The sequence below is a fragment of the Ovis aries genome, chromosome 17, assembly GCF_016772045.2.
Source record: "Ovis aries strain OAR_USU_Benz2616 breed Rambouillet chromosome 17, ARS-UI_Ramb_v3.0, whole genome shotgun sequence".
In the NCBI taxonomy this organism is placed as follows: domain Eukaryota; kingdom Metazoa; phylum Chordata; class Mammalia; order Artiodactyla; family Bovidae; genus Ovis; species Ovis aries.
The window spans coordinates 4,780,611-4,799,589 of NC_056070.1; the positions used below are offsets into that span (position 1 = coordinate 4,780,611).

An 18,979-nucleotide genomic window follows, 5' to 3' on the forward strand; every position below is an offset into this window, starting at 1 on the left:
TCTTTGTGCCACCCTTCCCAACACCTCTTTCCGCCCTGTTGGTAAAAGTCTGACCAAGGTCTTTGGGGAGCCGCCTCCCCTCCCTGCTCAGCCCACGGGTTCGGGGGACTCTGCCCACCCTTCTGGCCCCAGGGGGAGCAGGTAGCTCTGCACTGGCCCGGGAGAGCAGTGCCCGCCTGGCTCAGGGCCTGGTTTGGGCGCCTGCCTTCGGGACCTCCTGGACTGCTGTCACCCTGGGCGGGGGGAGCTGCGGAGTGAGCAGGGTTTATCAAGCATGGCTGGGGGCGCTTCTGTCGAGGCTGACCAGGAATAAAAGCAACACGGGCTAAAGCCAGGCAGGACAGAGAGAAGGAGGGAGACGAGACAGACAGGGAGAAACTGTCTTCAGCATCCACCCAAGCATCCCGACCCAGCATGGTTGGCAACTGAACAGAGCTGTGTTGAAACCCCATTATTTTCAGGCTTATAAGCCAATAAATTCTCAGTCTTTCTCTCTCTCCTCTGGTTGGTTTCCTTCATCTGCACCTGACAGAACCATGAGCAAAATCCAAAGTTTGTTGCCTCCAAAGGTGCAGCAGAGTCTGCTTGGTCTCCTGGGGGCCCGGCTCTGCTCTCTGGGACAAGCGGGGGGCGGGCCGCCTCTCAGAGGGGTCAGTGGATCCGAGTCTGCCGCTACACTCCCACTCATCTCTCTCTTCCCCTGATATTCTACTTTCTTCTTCTTCTTTCCTTTTCCCCTCCCTCTCTCTTAATTTTACCCAGGATTTGAAAAGGTGCTGAACATTTTGTGTTGCTAGAAAGTAAACAAGGGCTGTAAAAATGATGGGGCACAAAGATGGAGCAGCAACTGGCAGAGGCTCTCAGTGGCCAATTCTGGAACAATTTAAGCAGCAAAATAGTGGAGGACAGTAGCGAATTTCCAGTGTTCTTGCCTGGAGAATCGCAGGGACGGGGGAGCCTGGTGGGCTGCCTTCTATGGGGTCACACAGAATCGGACACGACTGAAGTGACTTAGCAGTAGCAGTAGCAGTAGAAAATAGGGCTCTGAATCCACACCAGTAATAAAGAGATCAGTGGATGAATGAGTCAATGGATGAGAAGGAAGAGCTTTCACCACAGCAGGAAGCCAAGTGCATGCGTGCTAAGTTGCTTCAGTCATGCCTGACTCTTTGCAACCCTATGGTCTCACGGAATAGCCCACCAGGCTCCTCCGTCCATGGGATTCTCCAGGCAAGAATACTGGAGTGGGTTGCCATGCCCTCCTCCAGGGAACCTTTCCAACCCAGGGATCAAACTTGCTTTTCCTGTGGCTCCTGCATTGCAGGGGGATTCTTTACTGCTGAGCCATGGGGAAGCCCAGAAAGTCAAGTACTGGTCAATAAATGTGAAAGAATTCATGGGTGAAAATGTATGAAAAGTTCTCATGTTGGAAAAGCATCATTTTTGAAGCATCATAATAAAAACTTAGGTAGTCAAGGATGGATATACGGATGCTAACTTCAGGGGAAGTTTTGCTGAGAAGTGCCATGTTTTCACAATCTCGGAGTATTTCCCCACAGATTGCCTATCAGCTGCCAAGGAAGGCGGAGTAACCACCCAGCGGAGAAACAAGACCACGTCTTCAGTAAAACTAACATCGGCGTTGAGAGCCAGGTGGACACCACATGCCTCCAGGACGCCCTGAGGAGAACACAACTTCCCCGCATAAACAGATTCCAGTCGTGAGGAATCATCCGACAAACCCCAAAGGGCGACTGTTTTGGTTGTTTAGCCATTTAGCTGTGGTGGAAAACACTAACGTAAGATTTGCCCCTTTAACCATTTTAAAGTGCGCAGGGCAGCAGCGTCAACCACACGCGCACTGTGTAACAGGTCTCTAGAACTCGTCGTGTGTATTCATCACAGGGGGCCTCTCCTGCTCCCCCGCTCAGAGCCCCTGGCAGCTGCCATTCTGCTGGCTGCTTCTGAGTTTGACCTCCTCGCATGCTTCATGTGAATGGAATTATGCAGTGTCAGCCCTTTTGTGACTGGCTTATTTCACGTAGCACAACGTCCTCAAAGTTTGCCGGTTCTCCAGCATGTGTCAGAATTTCCTTCCTTTTAAAGGCTGAATACTGTTCCATGGTACGTATATGCATATACTTCATTTTCTTTATCCATTCATGGCTGTTGATGGACATTTAAGTTGTCTCAGCATTTTGGCTATTGTGGATAATGCTGCTATGGATGTGGGCGTGCAACTATTTTTTCAGGATCCTGTTTTCAGTTTTTTGGTTAGATCTGCAGAAGAGGGATTGCTGGATCATATGGTAGTTCTATTTTTAATTTTTTGAGGAAACGCCATCTGTTTTCCATAGTGGCTTCATCATTTTACATCCCCGCCAACACTGCGTGAGAATTTCCTTTTCTCCACCTCCTCTCCAACATTTGTTGCTTTCTGCCTGTATGGGGGTTTAGGTTTTGTTTTGTTTGTTTGTTTTTTGATAGTGACCATCTTCATGGTATGAGGTGATATCTCACTGTGGTTTTGATTTGCATTTCCCTTATGTTTAATATTGTTGAGCACCTTTTCATATGCTTATTGACCATTTGTATATCTTCTTTGTAGAAATGTTTGTTCAAGTCTTTTTCATTTTTTAATTGAAGTTTTGTTTTTTATTGTTGAATTTTATGAGTTCTTTATATATTCTGGATATTAGCCATTTACCAGTTATATATATAACTGGTTTATAAATATTTTCTCCTCTTCTGTAGCTTGTCTCTTTCATGCTTTGATTGTTTGTTTTCCTTTGCAGTGCAAAAGTGCTAAAGTTTGGTGTGGTCCCATTTGTCTATTTTTTTGCCTCTACTTTTGGTGTCATTTCCAAGGAATCATTGCTAAATCCAATGTCATGAAGCTTTCCCTCCATGTTTTCTTTTAAGAGTTTCATGACTTCAGGTCTTATATATGGTCTACAATTCATTTTGAGTTCGTTTATGTGTATGGTGTAAGGTAAGGGTCCAGCTTCATTCTTCTGAATGTGAATATCCAGTTTTCCTGACACCATTTTTTGCAGAATACTGTCTGTCTCCATTGTGTAGCCATGGTACACTTGTGGAAGGCCAGCTGACCGTGTATAGGCCATTTCTAGGCTTTCTACTCTATTTCATTGGTCTATATGTCTGGCTTTACGCCAGTGCTTTATAGTTTGATTACTGTGTTTTGTAATGTGCTTTTAGAAATTAGCTTTATTTTTCTTTCTCAAGATTCTTTTGGCTATTTGGGGTCCTTTGAGATTCCACATGAATTTCAAGGGTTTTTTTTTTTTTTTCTGTAAAAAACAAAAAACCATTGAGGTGTTGATAGGGATTTTACTGACTCTGTAGATTGCTTTGACTAGTACAGACATTTTACCCTTCGTGAGTATTGAAAGTTTTGCCATTTATTTGTGTCTCTAATTTCTCTAAACAATGTTTTGTTGTTTTCAGTGCCTTCCTTCTCCTTGGTAAAACCTCCTTGGTTAAGTTTACTTCTAAGTATCTTATTCTTTTTGGATGCTATTGTAAATGGGATTGTTTTCTTAATTTCCTTTTCATATTATTCACTGTTAGTGTATAGAAACAACTGAGTTTTGTGTGCTGACTTTGTATCCTGCAACTTTCCTGAATTAATTTATTCCAAGTTTTTTTGTGGAATATTTAGGGTCTTTGACCTACAAACATTTTATTATTTGGATAGAAACTGTATTCCTTAAACACATTGCTATTATAAAAGATAAAGAAAAATTGTGGATGTAGTTCAGAATAGAGGAGAATAAATCAACATAAAAACCAAAAGCAATCCCTGATTCTAGATTGCATCCTGTAATGGAGGGCAAATGCTATAAACAACATAACTGGACCAATTCACAAAACTGGAGAATAAATGGTTGATTAGGTGAGAGAATCCTATCAATGTTTAATTTAGTGAAGTTGATAACTCTGCTGTTGAATTTTATACACAAGAGCAGCATTATTATTATTATGAAATACACGTTAAAGTATTCTCTGCAAATAGTTTAGAAAAAAAATATAGAGAATGACCACAGTTAATAGAAAGGGCAGAAAGGTAAATCTAGTGAAAATAAAAGAAATTAAATGACGCTTGCTCCTTGGAAGAAAAGCTATGACCAACCTAGACAGCATATTAAAAAGCAGAGATATTATTTTGCTGACAAAGGTCCATCTAGTCAAAGCTATAGTTTCTCCAGTAGACTAAGAAGAAAGCTGAACGTCAAAGAATTGTTACTTTTGAACTGTGGTGTCGGGGAAGACTTTTGAGAGTCCCTTGGACTGCAAGGAAATCCAACCAGTCAATCTTAAAGGAAATCAGTCCTGAATATTCACTGGAAGGACTGATGCTGAAGTTGAAACTCCAGTACTTTGGTCACCTGATGCAAAGAACTGATTCCTTGGAAAAGACCCTAATGCTGGGAAAGATCAAAGGCAAGGGGAAAAGGGGATGAAAGAGGATGAGATGATTGGATGGCATCACCGACTCGATGGACATGAATTTGAGCAAACTCCAGGAGTTGGTAATGGACAGGGAAGCCTGGCATGCTGCAGTCCACAGGGTCACAAAGAGTCGTACATGACTGAGCGGCTGAACTGAATGAAATGCTATATGGGGGAATTGCTGTTGTTGCTGCGTTGCTAGGTTGTATCCAGCTCTCCTGTGACCTCATGAACTATAGCCCGCCAGCCTCCTCTATCCGTGGGATTCCCAGGAAAGAATAGTGGAGTGGGTTGCCATTCTCTTCTGCAAGGGATCTTCCCAACCTAGGGATCAAACTCAAGTCTCCTGCATTGACAGATAGGTTCTTTACCACTGAACCCATTTGGATAACCTCTCTGTAGACTTGGGATTATTTCCAGACTGTTGTTGGTTTTAGGATGCTGGCGCCTGGTGCGGGGCTGTCTTGCTTGCCTGGGGACGAGGCTCCCACCAGCCGAGCCCTTGGCTGGATCACTTTGCTGGATGACCCCTTGTGTCCCACCAGGCGCTGTTGTAACTGCAAGAGCAGCACATGAGACATCTTTCCACATGGGTTGGTAGTTTTGTCAAGTGGAACATAATCCTTCCAAATCAAGAGGATTATTTTGGATAAGCCATTAAAATTATTAATTAAGATGTTAGTGTCTGATTGCCTTTATTCTTGTTTAGAAGAATTTTCTCAGAGCCTGGGTGCACTGACCTCCCTCTCCTGGCTCCCCTGTGGAATCGGTGTCACTTTCCATTTCGGCCTGTACCAAAGGAACCCTCTAAAGGAGGCCATGAGGTTTAAGAGAAGAGACATTTTAAGGCATCGTCAGAGCTAGTGAGGTGAAAGTTGCTCAGTCGTGTCCAACTCTTTGCTCAGAGTTAAGAGGACACCAACTGTTTTGGACTGAATATTTTTGGAGCCTTCTAGTGTGTGCAAGGCAACATCGTAAGATGTTGCTATTGTCCTCAAACAACTTACAGTCTAAAATAAGAAAGCAAGAGAACACACAGAAAGTCAGGTAATCGTAGAAGTTCCCCACATGAGAATCTATTAGGCAGTGGAGATTAATTGATTCATTAAGGGAAGACTGTAAGGACTCTGAATATTCAGAAAAGAAAAGGATCCTTGTTAGTCAGAGTCACAGAGACTGTGCAGAATGAAGAGGTGAACTGAGATGGAAGGATGAGTAGGATCTGAATAAAGAGGACGAGTGGTTTTCAAGAGAGAGCCCCAGAGCAGTATGTGGAGCTGAGAATGCTCAGGGTGCTTTGAAGCAGTGACTGGACCCACCTGTCAGAAGCTGAGGGTTTGGAATTAAAGATAAGTTTCTTTCAGTAAAATAGCTCCCTGGTGGCTCAGTTGGTAAAGAGTCTGCCTGCAATGCGGGAGACCTGGGTTCAACCCCCTGGGCCAGGAAGAGCCCCTGGAGAAGGAAATGGCAACCCACTCCAGCATTCTTGCCTGGAGAATTCCGTGGACACAGGAGCCTGGTGGGCTACAGTCCACGGGGTGACAAAGAGTTGGACACGACTGAGTGACTAACATTAACGATTCTTTCAGTAAATTGGTAATCAATCTCCAGAGCTCTGAATCCCAGCAACTTGGATGTTGTGGTGATAGAGGATCAAAGAAAAGGCTTCGGAGCAGAGCCTGGAGGTAGGAAGCACCCTTCAGAAGTGACTGACTAGGAGAGTTCACTTGTTGAGCACCCACTATATTTCAGATCATTTCTGAACTTGTCTTTGAGGCTTACAGAAACTCTGCAAGGTGGATAGAATCACACTGGCAGGAAGAGCCACAGTTCCTGGGAAAAGGCGAGTACTCCGCCTGGGTATAGATACTGGTGGGAAAGGGCAGAGCCTGGGGTCAACTCAAGGAGAATCAGACTTCAGAGCGAGCTCTCTCCGTGACAGCCTTTCCCCTCCCTGTCACTGAAATAAGGGCATGGAGCCTTAAAGTGTGAACAGGCAGTAGCAATGGACATGGAAGGAAAAAGAAAGATGTGGGGGAATGTGAAGGAAATGCTGACAAGACCGGGTGAACAATTAAGCTTAGGAGGGGACAGAAATGAAGTGAGATTAATTTTCATTTTTTATTTCTTTTTTTTAACGTGAGATTTTAGGTCCCCGACCAGGGATTGAACCTGCACTCTTGCAGTGGAAGCATGGAGTCTTAACCACTCGACCTCCAGAGAAGTCCCCATTTTGCTTTTTAAGTGAGAACAGACTGTTGCTGCTCTGCCAGCTATTTGGAGAAAGGGAAAAAACGATCACAATATAGCCTCTATACTGAAAAACATTAAGGTCTACTATAAGATGTTCTAAATGTACATAAATATGTATAATATGGGGAAGAGTTGGATAAATGCTATATGGGGAAAAGTTACAAAGTGCTGTGGATGGTTAGAAGAGAGAAAAACCTAGGCAGTAACATCAAGTATTCATTGAAGAGAATGTATTTGATCCAGACTTTAAAAAAGTTGCCGATGGACAGGGAAGCCTGGCATGCTGCAGTCCAAGGAGTTGCAAAGAGTCAGACACAACTGAGCGACTGAACTTAGATTTGAAGAAATGGATACAGCTTTCCCTGGCCCAGGGAGGCGAAAGTGAGGTTATTCCAGATCAGGGTTTCTCAGCCTCGGCACTATTCACGTTTTGAGTCTGGGTGATTCTTTGCTGTTGGAGCTGTCCTGTCCTTGCAGGACATTTAAGAGCATCTCTGGTTTCTCTCCACTGGATATCCCTCCCAGTGGGGACAACCAAAATGTCTGTAGACACTGCTGCATTTCTCCTGGAGGGCAAAGTCGACTTTGGTGAGAATCACTATTCTAATCCGAGAGAATGATGTTAGGAAGGGAGTATGCTTGGGGAATAAAGGGGCATCTGTATCAGCCTGTGTCAAAATGCGTTCCTGGGAACATTAGTGTCTAGTGAGATAAGTGATGGTCCCTTAAATAGGGTTCATGGTCAAATAGCATTGAGAAATAGCACATACTTTCCCCCTCAATTGGAAATTAACAGTGTATATTAGAATAGTAAAGGCTTTGAGCATTGTGCAGGAAATCTCTTTGACATTGGTTACATTTAATTACCAAAGAACTTAAAATCAACAAACAAGTATTAACCTCCTGAAGGGTACTATTGTATTGCAGGACACAGCTTGAAAAATGATAGCATATTTGACTGAAACATACAGGATATGAAAGATTTACAGCTGGAAAAGATTTAGAGCTGATGCTGGGAAAGATTGAAGGCAGGAGGAGAAGGGGACAACGGAGGATGAGCTGGTTGGATGGCATCACCGACTCGATGATGGACAGGGAAGCCCGGTATGCTACAGTCCATGGGGTCGCAAAGAGTCGGACGTGACTGAGTGACTGAACTGAACTGAACTGAACTGAGAGCTGGAAAAATAGAGATAGATTCTAGAACCAGATTCAAAGAGTCTGGAACTCAGGTTAAGGTGTCTGAATTTCATTTAGTCAACAATAGGGAGGTAACCACCAGGAAGCATAATTAAATCTGTGCTTCAGTTATTCATTTATTCATTCAGCATATATTAAGCAACATTAGTCTAGTGGCAGCAAGCCAGCTAGACAAGATGTAGAACAGGAATTAAAGTACATTAAGCTATTGCAAAAGTAATAACTTAGAGGGTGATGACGGAAGGAAGGGGCGTTTTGAAAAGTAACAGAACATCGTGTCTGATTTGTTGGAGGATGGAACAAGAAGATGAAGGAGCCAGTGATGACTATAGAATTTTATTTCTGAGTTACTAGGAGCTTCTTGGTACCTTTAACAGAGAGGAGATAGTCAAGAAAAAGATTTGGGAAGAAATTATCTTATTTTGGACATGCTGAATTTGAGGGGTTGGTAGGTCATCCAGGGACAAACATTCAGTAAGGAGCAGGAATTAAAAGTCAAGAGTAAAAATGGAACTGGAAATAAATTGGGGGGAAGTCATCTTAAGGTAATTTAAAAAGTTATGAATGTGAATGGGACGGTGAAAGGGGGAAAGAAGGAAAGAAGGAGATAGCTTAGAACAGAGATATGGGGAACATCTGTAGAGGACGGAAGGAGAATGCAAGGGACATGGACGGATCTGTCCGAGAAATAGGAGACGCAGGAAAAAATGTCAGAGAAGCCGAAAAGAATCAAGAAGCACTTGATCACGTTACAGAGAAGGAAAAGGAGATGAGCACTGGGGTGAGGCCACTGGACTTAGGATTTAGGTCAAAGGAGGCTCTTAAAAGGAGTTTCTGTCGAGTGATGACCACAGAAGCTGAACTGCAAGGAGTGAATCAGTGCTGAGGAGGCTGAGACAGGATTTTTTGAACAGTGTGGCATTCTGACCGCTTTCAGAAGTAGGAGCCATTGGAGGCAACAGGATTGAAGCAAGAACTGTTTGTTTTGGGATGGGGAGATCTGAGTGAATTCAATGACAAAAAATAGGAAACCAGAGGAGATGAAGAGATTCAGGAAAAGAAGAGTAATTATTGGTAGGCAAGGCTTAGAAGGGCTTCCCTGGTGGTTCAGTGGTACAGAATCTGCCTGCAATGGGGAAACTCGGGTTCTATCCCTGGGTTGGGAAGATCCCTTGGAGAAGAGAATGGCAGCCCACTCCAGTATTCTTGACTGGAAAATCCTACGGATAGAGGAGCCTGGCGGGCTACAGTCCATGCGGTCACAAAGAGCTGGACATGGCTGAGCGACTAACTTCACTTCAAGGCTTAGGAGGAGTCAGTTGAGTTAAGATTTTGTCAGAGATTCTTTGACTAAAGAGGAGAGACGTGCCTTCTTCTGAGTCAGGAGTAAAGGAGGAAAAGGAAAAGACAGATAAGACAGACTAGTCTTGAGGTGGAGACATCAATTAATTCAAACCTTAATACATTCAGAGATCTAGGTCGGCAGCTATAATGAGGAGGCAGGAATAGGGCTGAACATTGGAAAAGACGGGAAATAGCAGTAATGCAGAATATGAGCAAGTTGAAAAGAAATGGCTAAAGTGTTATCCAAGTTAGAATGAGATCTAAAATTCGCTGCAAGGACTTACAGATGACCCAGGTAGTATGATTTAGTGACTTTCTTCAGGAATGCTCAGAAACAAAGTGAATAGAGCAAAGGATCAGCAACAGAATATAGACAGTTCCTCAGTATGACCATATTCCAAGAGGCAGTCTCAGTGGAACTGGAAAACACTTCAGCTCAATGATGATGAAGATGTTACATAATAAAACACATGGAATGCAGTTAGAGTCATTTTTAGGGAAAAATGTGTCATCTGTAAAGGAGTAGCTTAGAAGATAATATCTGAAGAGTAAAGAAGATTAGTGATCTATCCAGATCTATAGATCAAGTTCCCAAATTAATAAATAAATTAAGCAAATCTATTGGAAACAAGGTTAATACACAAAATGAATTATATTTCTAAATATCTGCTATAAATAATTAGAAAATTAAATTTAAAACTTCATCTCATTTAAATAGAATCAAAAACGTCAAATTATTGGAAATAATTCTAACAAAAGGTGTGCAAGATGTTTATATAGAAACTATAAACATTATTTAGAGACAGCAAATAAAATCTAGATAAATGGAGGGCTATGCCATGTTTGTGGATTGGAGCACATAATATTGTAAAGATATCAATTTCCCTGAAATCCATAGATTCAATATAAACCTCAAAAATATTCTGGAATTTTTTTTTAAGACATGGAATTTGACAAGAATTTAAATTATATGTGGAAATACAAAGGGCCAAAGGCCAAGAATAGCCAGAACAATCTTGAAGAAGAGCAAAGCTGAAAACCTCACCCTGATAACACAAATTATAATGCTAATTAAGACAGTGTGGCACTGGCATGAGAAAGAAAAAAAAAAAAGAGGAAAAAACAACAGATCAATGGACAGAATAGAGGAGCTAGAAACAAACCAACACTTCGTTTATAACAAAGATTGTACTGTAGTACAGTGGGGGGGAACCATCTTTTTAATAAGTGATTCTGGGTCAATGGATATCCTTATGGAAAAAACCCCTTCTTAATCTCTATCTCACATGATTAAAAAACCCACAAAACAAGAGCCCAGCTGGACTGTGGACCTAAATGTGAAAACTAAAACAATTATAATTTTAGAAGATAACACAAGAGAATATTTTTGTGCTATTAAGATATGCTAAAATTTCTTAAATAAGATATGAAAGTCACTAGCCATAGATAAATTAGAGTACATGAAAATAAAGAACTTCTGTTCATCGAAAGATACCATTTGAAGGAGTAAAAAGGCAAGCCACAGACTGAAAACAGAAATGCAATATACATTTTTAACAAAGGGTTCATTCAGAATGAATGAAGAAATCCTTTAAGTTACTGAGGGGGGAAAAAAATGAAGAAAATGCTACAGCAAAATGGACAAAGGACTTAGCACGCATATCACAAGAGAATATCCAAATGGCTAATGCACATCTGAAAAGTTGGTTAACCTCATTATTCATCAGGGGAATGCAAATTTAAACTATAATTAGATACTCCTTTTTACTCACCAGAATGGTTAGGTTAAACAACTAAGTGTCAGTGAGGATCTGGAGCAGCTAGAGAGACCTCATACACTGTTAGCAGGTGTGCAAATCAGTACGACTTCAGAAAACTGGCAGCATCTACTAAAGCTGAATACGTGGATACATTATGACCCAGAAATTCCACTCCTAGGTATATATGTAACAGCCATACATACATGCGTGCGTATAAAACCATTAAAAGTTTCATGGCAGTAGTAGTCATAGTAATAAGCAAATAAAAACAATTCAAAGTCCCTCAACATTAGACTGGATAAACTATAGGATATTATAAATCTTGGAAAATTAATTAAATATTGTTCAATGCAATAACATGGATGATACAAAAATAATATTACAAAAATACAACAAGAAGTCAGACACAAAATGATGTGTATTTAATGATTCAATTTATGTAAAGTTCAAAACAAAGGCAACCACCTAACAGCCATTAAGGTGACTGCTATATTTAAAAAAAAAAAGGCAGAAAAATACAGGTGTTGGAGAAGACGTGAAGAAATTTAGACCTCTCATTCACTCTTGGTGGGTGGAAAGATAACGCAGTCACTATGGGAAATGTGGTGGTGGGTCTTCAAAAAATTGAAAATTGTATTGCTATATGCTCCTTGGAAGAAAAGCTATGACAAAACTTCACAGCATATTAAAGAGCAGAGATGTTATTTTGCCAACAAAGGTCCATCTAGTCAAAGTTATGGTTTTTCCAGTAGTCGTGTATGGATGTGAGAGTTGGACCATAAAGAAAGCTGTGTTAAAGAATTGATGCTTTTGAACTGTGGTGCTGGAGAAGACTCTTGAGAGTCCCTTGGACTGCAAGGAGGTCAAACCAATCAATTCTAAAGGAAATCAGTCTTGAATATTCATTGGAAGGACTGACATTGAAGCTGGAGCTCCAATATTTTGGCTACTTGATGCAAAGAACTGACTCACTGGAAAAGACCCTGATGTTGGCAAAGACTGAAGGTAGGAGGAGAAGGCGATGATAGAGGATGGGATGGTTGGATGGCATCACCAACTCGATGGATATGAGTTTGAGCAAGCTCCAGGAGTTGGTGATGGACAGGGAAGCCTGGCATGCTGCAGTCCATGGGGTTGCAAAGAGTCAGACGTGACTGAGCAACTGAACTGAACTGAACTGATTACTATATGATGTAGCAATCCCACCTCTGGGAGAATTTAAAGCAAGGTGTCAAAGAAATATGTGTATACCCATGTTCATAGCAGTATTATTTGCAATAGTAAGTGGCGGCAACCCAAGAGTTCATCAACAGAAGAATGATAAACAAACTGTGGCATATACGTAGAGTGGGATATTATTCAGCAGGATAAGGGAAGGAAACTCTGACATGTGCTAAATCTGACATAAGGCCAAATCTTGAAGACATTATGCTAAGTGAAATAAGCTAGTAAATAATACAAATATGTATGATTCCACTTACATGAGGTACCTCGGGTAGTCAAATTCACAGAGACAGGAAGTAGAACAGGTGGTTGCCAGGGACTGGGGGTGGGGGGGCAGAAAATGGAGAGCTATGGTTTAATGGGTATAGAGGTTTAATTTTAAAAGATGAAAAAGTTGTGGAGATTGATTGCACAATAATGTGATTCTGAGCATTAACATTAGTGAACTGTATACTTTAAAATGGCTAAAATGGTAAATTACATGCTACGTGTATTTTACCACAGTTTAAAATTTTTTAAGAGAAAAGTGAAATGCAGGTGGTGATTGAGATCAACACAGTGGTTGCCTTTGGTGAGCGACTAGTGACTAGAAGTCACAAGGGGAGATTTGGGGGTTCTGGGGTGCTCTGTTCCCACATCTGGGTAGTAAGAACATGAATGTTTTCACTCTTGAGAGTCAATCAGATTACATACTTTGCCTTGGGCACCTTTCTAGATGCTCGGATCAAATCAACAACAAAAGTTACTTTAAAAATAAGTCAAAGCAGAAGACCTAAGAATAGTCAAAGATTTGAGGGGAAAAGGATGGATAATGACTGGGTATTTACCTAATATCAAAATATACTATAAAACTATTAAAACAATGTGGCTACTGGCACATAAGTAGATAATTAAATATATGGAAGGAGATAAAGTCTAAAAACAGTCCCATGCAATAAACGAAAATTTAGTATATAATAAAGAAGGCATTTCAAATCAAAAAGGGAAAAGATGAATCATTTGTAAATGATATGGAAGCAATCGGCAACTCATTTGTGTGTCAAGGAACTAGATCCTTACTTAAAAGAACAAAATGACATAAGAGAAGAACTTTCGGTGGAACAAAGATTTATGTTTTTATTAGGAACCATACACATACTGTAATAGCAATCAAATCATGGTTATAATATTTTAAATCGGTTCTTCAAAATATTAGTAAAGTTTACCTCATTAAAAACAGCTTCTGTAACTACCAAAACCAAAAGACAAATTATTCTGTCTTTCTAAAACATTCTAAAAACATATGACAGCAAATTTCTAAGACATCGAGTTTTTACAATTAAAAAAAAAGTAATAATAACCTTTCAGAAAAATGAACATGGGGAGCTATTTCATTTTAAAAAGGACATTGGGAGCTATTTCATTAACAACAAAAAGCAAGTGGGCAGTAAACACATAAAAATGTATTCAGTATCATAAGTTAGGAAAGAAATGCTATTTTATATATTCATATATATATATACATATATATACATGGGTTCATCAGATTGGCAAAGTTTAAAAAGTATCTCAGAGCCTGCTGTTGGTAAGTGTATGAGGAAATGGGCACCATTGTATTCTGATGAGATTCTAAACTGCAGGGCAGAGTAATAAACTGTATCAAACTTTGATATAAACTTTCCCTTTGATCCAGTAAAATAATTTCTAGAAATTCACCTTTTAGTAAATAATCAGCCAAATACCCAAAAGATGTCCATGGCAGTGTAACATATAATATTGAAACACTAGAAGAAAACGAAGTGTATGTCAAATTGTTGTTGGCTAATAAATCCTGATACAGCGTACAGTGGAATACAGTCAGCCCTCCATATCCACGGGTTCCACATCCACAGAGTCAATCATCTGGGATAAAAAATACTCAGGAAAAACAGTCTCAAAAAGTTCCAAAGAGCAAAACTTGAACTTGCATGAACCAGGAACTGTTTACATAGCATTTACGTTGCATTGGGTAGTAAAAGTAATCCCTGTTTGCGTGTGCTGCGGGCTCAGTCATGTCCGACTCTTCACGACCCCATGGGCTGAAGCTCACCAGGCTCCTCTGTCCTTGGGATTCCCCAGGCAAGAACACTGGAGCGGGCTGTCATTTACTTCTCCAGGGGATCTGCCCAAACCAGGGGTCAGACCTGCGCCTCGTGTGTCCTGCGTCTCCTGCGCTGGCGGGCGGATTCTTCACCACTGTGCCACCTGGGAAGCCCATTATAAGTAATCTAGAGATACTTAAAAGTATATGGGAAGATGTACTTAAGTTATACGCAAAATCTACAAGGTTCTATATAAGGAACTTGAGCATTGGGGGATTTTGGTATCCTGAGGGCAGGAGTGTCTTAGAATCAAGGGACAACTCTATTGAGTAGTCTTGATAAACAGTCATATTTATTGTTGATCACTAAAAAAGGCAGTTACATAAAAACAAGCATATTATCCCCATAAGTAAATTTATTTCTAGGTGTACAAACACACACAAAGTTATCAGAAAAATGGTCACCAAATTGTAACAGCTGTTATCTCAGGGTGATAAGAGTTCAGCTTTCGTTTTGAATAGTTCTCTCAATGTTTGAATTTGTTCAGTGAGTAACGCAGTATTTGCAATGATAAGAAAAACTATGCTATTCTCTTTTGAAAAGTAAAAGGTCAAGGGACACTAATCTGGCCTGTCTTGGTCACAGGCGCCACTTTGACATTCTTGGGCTGCTTGTCCGTTTCCCCACTTGTCCCACTAACCTCCCCCTGAAACTGCAAATCAGACAGAACTAGAGGCTGGAGGGGCTCTTTGGAGAGTCACATCTCTGCTTGATTCACGGTGACTGGCGCTGGAAGGCCTTCTCTGCACCAAGCACATTGCAAAGATCAAGCTGCCTTGCTTGTGCTGAAATGCATGCCTTCTGCCAGCAGCTGGCGGCTGGGCCTCTTCCCCAGCCTCCTCTGGAGCAGGAAATAGTGCCGGGAGGTTCCCTAGGCCCCACTTGCTTTTTCTATGTTCCGGCGAGTTGAGGGGTAGCTGGGAGATTTGCATTTCTATAGGCCTTTCACTAGGGATCTAAGAGCTCAGTGCCCTTAATCGTGATCTGCAAACCCTGGTGGCCTGCGGAGGCCAGGCAGTGACGGGCTGGTTCGGATTTTAGGGGAGCTATATGTCCTACCAATGACAGATAGGGCATCCCACCAAATGAAGTTTGAAATGTTGAGTCCTATCTGCAATCTCTCTGCCATCATGTTTACTACCCATTCAGAAATAGTCATAATTTCTATGTTAATCGACAGCTGGGAGACGGTAACTCCTAGCAAGCAAGAGAAGAAAGGAAACATTTAGGATTTGGGCTGCACAGGGTGATGCTTCCAAGATCCGTACAGTTCCTATTCAGGACTGAGCACACCACTGAAAGAAGAATTAAATAACTGGAAAACTTGACTTTTTCTCAAGTAGCTCCTGCTAGTATAGACATTTCAGTGACGTACTGAATACCTGGGATGTTTTCAAAGGGCAAAGTGTGATGAAATTTCCATCTTTCGTGATTACAGTTTTGAGAACTCGAACTGCTCAAAGTATTGACCCAGTGCCTCAAAAATGGGCACTAGAACCCACCTGCCAGCAGCTTTCTTCTGTGACCTGCAAGCAAACACCTTTCCAGGGGGTGACCAGGAAGCCTGACAGGGTCACGTGCATCACCCCATGCCAAGTTCCCCATCTCCAGGGCACCTCCAGCTAATCTGAAAGCTTGATTATAAGCCAAGGGGAATGGTTATATAACCCTGAAAGTTTAAACTTGGGAGCACACACACGTATCTAAACAAGAGCTCAATTAAAAGGAGAAAACCACAGTGCTAGATCCCGTCTCTCTAGTTTACTGACCTGTAAAGAAATAAAGACGCATTAAGTGCTACATTTACCTGTCTTCCTGGCTACGCAATGGCCGTGCCATCCAGCTAATTAAAAGCTATGTACTTGCTGCATCCCAGAGCCTTTCCAATGTCATCCCCTGCGTTCAAATAAAAACAAAAATTCTTGTAACTGTCCACTGTAATCATCTTTGCATTTCTTTCTCATGACCAGTTCTAATGCGTGCATCCCCCAGCCTAGGAGGATAACGATGGCTCCTTCCCTGCAGTCCATGTGTCTGGTCAGCAGGAAGCACCCTTCCCACCATGTCACGGAGGCTGGAGGCAGAGCCTTTAGTGATGGCCCGGACCAGGGACAAACGGAGAGAAGGGCCCAGGGCCGTGCCACACGACCCAGCCCCCAGAACCCAGCATGGGGCTCTGTGCTCCGGTTTCTGTCACCTCTTTTCTGCCAGGAAGCGCCACAGGGAGCTGCGGGGCCAGGTGGGCCAGGAGGCAGTCCTGTGGCTGCAGGGCTGACAATGTTCACGGGTGGCACGGAGAGAGGGGAGGGACGCGCACGCTCAGCTCTGAGAAGGCAGACTAATCCCTGTGAGAACTGTTCACTGAGGGGGACAAGGGCAGGCGTCCAGGAGCCGGGGCCTGGTGCTGTCCCATGGGAGGGCTAATTCCACACCGCACTCTGCCCTGCTCTGTGAAAGGGGGCCGCGGGCCGGTCGGGAGGCAGCTGGGAACCGACCGGGGGCACGTGCTGGGGAGCACCCCACCCCTCTTCCTCCAGAAACAGCTGGCCACGGTCCCCAGCTGGCGCCAGGCCTTGGAAGGGCTGTCCCCCTGCTCCTGGGTTTCTGTCTATGAGACTCTGAAGGGAAGGCGGGGGCTCAGCTCCGTGCTGATGGACAAATTTTGCTTTGACAAGGTGAGAGAATGCCGTGAGATTTCTCAAAACCTTAATGTATTCCATTTAGAGATCGCTCTTCTTCTAACGCAGGGTCCAGCTTTGTGCTCTGATTCACATTACTGATGGTGTCACTATATGGTCAGTGTTGTTAACGTCCTTACTGGCTAACTTGTCCAGTTTTTACTTTGGTTTTCTTGGCCCACGAAAACCCAGACTACAGAGGAGAAGAGCATCCCAGGGCATAGTATTGTTGTTTGTTTTTTGTTTTTTGCCTGTTCCTTGTGTGAAGAAGAAGAAACCTATATCTTATTTCATAGCATGAACACCTATCATTCATCTCATGTATAATAAGTATCTATAATAAGTATCTATCAGTTTAGTTCAGTTCAGTCGCTCAGTTGTGTCCAACTCTTTGCGACCCCATGAATCGCAGCATGCCAGGCCTCCCTGTCCATCACCATCTCCCGGAGTTCACTCAGACTCATGTCCATTGAGTCGGTGATGCCATCCAGCCATCTCATCCTCGGTCGTCCCCTTCTCCTCCGGCCCCCAATCCCTCCCAGCATCAGAGTCTTATCCAATGAGTCAGCTCTTCACATGAGGTGGCCAAAGTACTGGAGTTTCAGCTTTAGCGTCATTCCTTCCAAAGAAATCCCAGGGCTGATCTCCTTCAGAATGGACTGGTTGGATCTCCTTGCAGTCCAAGGGACTCTCAAGAGTCTTCTCCAACACCACACTGCAAAAGCATCAATTCTTCGGCGCTCAGCCTTCTTCACAGTCCAACTCTCACATCCATACATGACCACTGGAAAAACCATGGCCTTGACCAGACGGACATTTGCTGGCAGAGTAATGTCTCTGCTTTTGAATGTGCTATCTAGGTTGACCATAACTTTCTTTCCAAGGAGTAAGCGTCTTTTAATTTCATGGCTGCAGTCAGCATCTGCAGTGATTTTGGAGCCCCCAAAATAAAGTCTGTCACTGTTTCCACTGTTTCCCCATCTATTTCCCACGAAGTGATGAGACTGGATGCCATGATCTTCGTTTTCTGAATGTTGAGCTTTAAGCTGACTTTTTCACTCTCCACTTTCACTTTCATCAGGAGGCTTTTAGCTCCTCTTCACTTTCTGCCACGAGGGTGGTGTCATCTACATATCTGAGGTTATTGATATTTCTCCCGGCAGTCTTGGTTCCAGCTTGTGTTTCTTCCAGTCCAGAGTTTCTCATGATTAAATAAGTATCTATAGATACATATAATAAATATCTATATTGGATACTTATTATATATTAGAAATATATAATATATATTATATGGAATATATAATATATTCCAACATATATATGTTGGAAAGGGCTTCCCTGGTGGCTCAGATGGTAAAGAATCCTCCTGCAATGCAGGGGACCTAGGTTTGATCCCTAGGCTGGGAAGATCCCCTGAAGAAGCAAATGGCTCCCCACTCCAGTATTCTGGCCTGGAGAATCCCATGAACAGAGGAATCTGGTGGGCTACAGTCCATGGGGCTGTAAAGAGTTGGACATGACTGAGCGACTTGCCCACACATACATATGTTGGCAAAAGACTGTCAAGAGACAGTATTTACTTATAGGGGATAAATTTTAAATATTTTAGAAATAACATGAAGCAAAAGTATTAAATGCTATCCTGTTCACTCACATTTAATCTCTGACACACTTAACCGAAGCTTAGCCACTAACATTACACTAGCCAGCTACCATCAAGAGATTTTCTCTCTGATTATGAACGCTGGTTATTTTTCTTAGCAATATTATTACTTAAAAAGTCACAAATTGAATCCTTCCCGACTTGAGGTGACCACAGCTGCTCTCACTGGCTCTCCTTTTAGCTGCCATCTGGATTTGCCATTCCACTTAGCTAGCCTAGTAAGTGAACGTGGCGGGCACTCCCAGAGACTGGGTCAGGGCTCGT

The 18,979-nt window shown here is 42.4% G+C and overlaps 1 long non-coding RNA gene across 2 annotated transcripts in view; it reads left to right on the forward strand.

The window, feature by feature from the left end:
• Positions 1–16,315, forward strand: part of LOC121816911 (uncharacterized) — a 47,901-nt gene extending 31,586 nt beyond the window's left edge. For both annotated transcript variants that reach the window (XR_009596979.1, XR_006056623.2), the window contains exon 4: positions 1,560–16,315. This is a non-coding gene — a long non-coding RNA (uncharacterized LOC121816911). The remainder of the gene's footprint in view (positions 1–1,559) is intronic.
• The last annotated feature ends 2,664 nt before the right edge of the window (positions 16,316–18,979 follow it).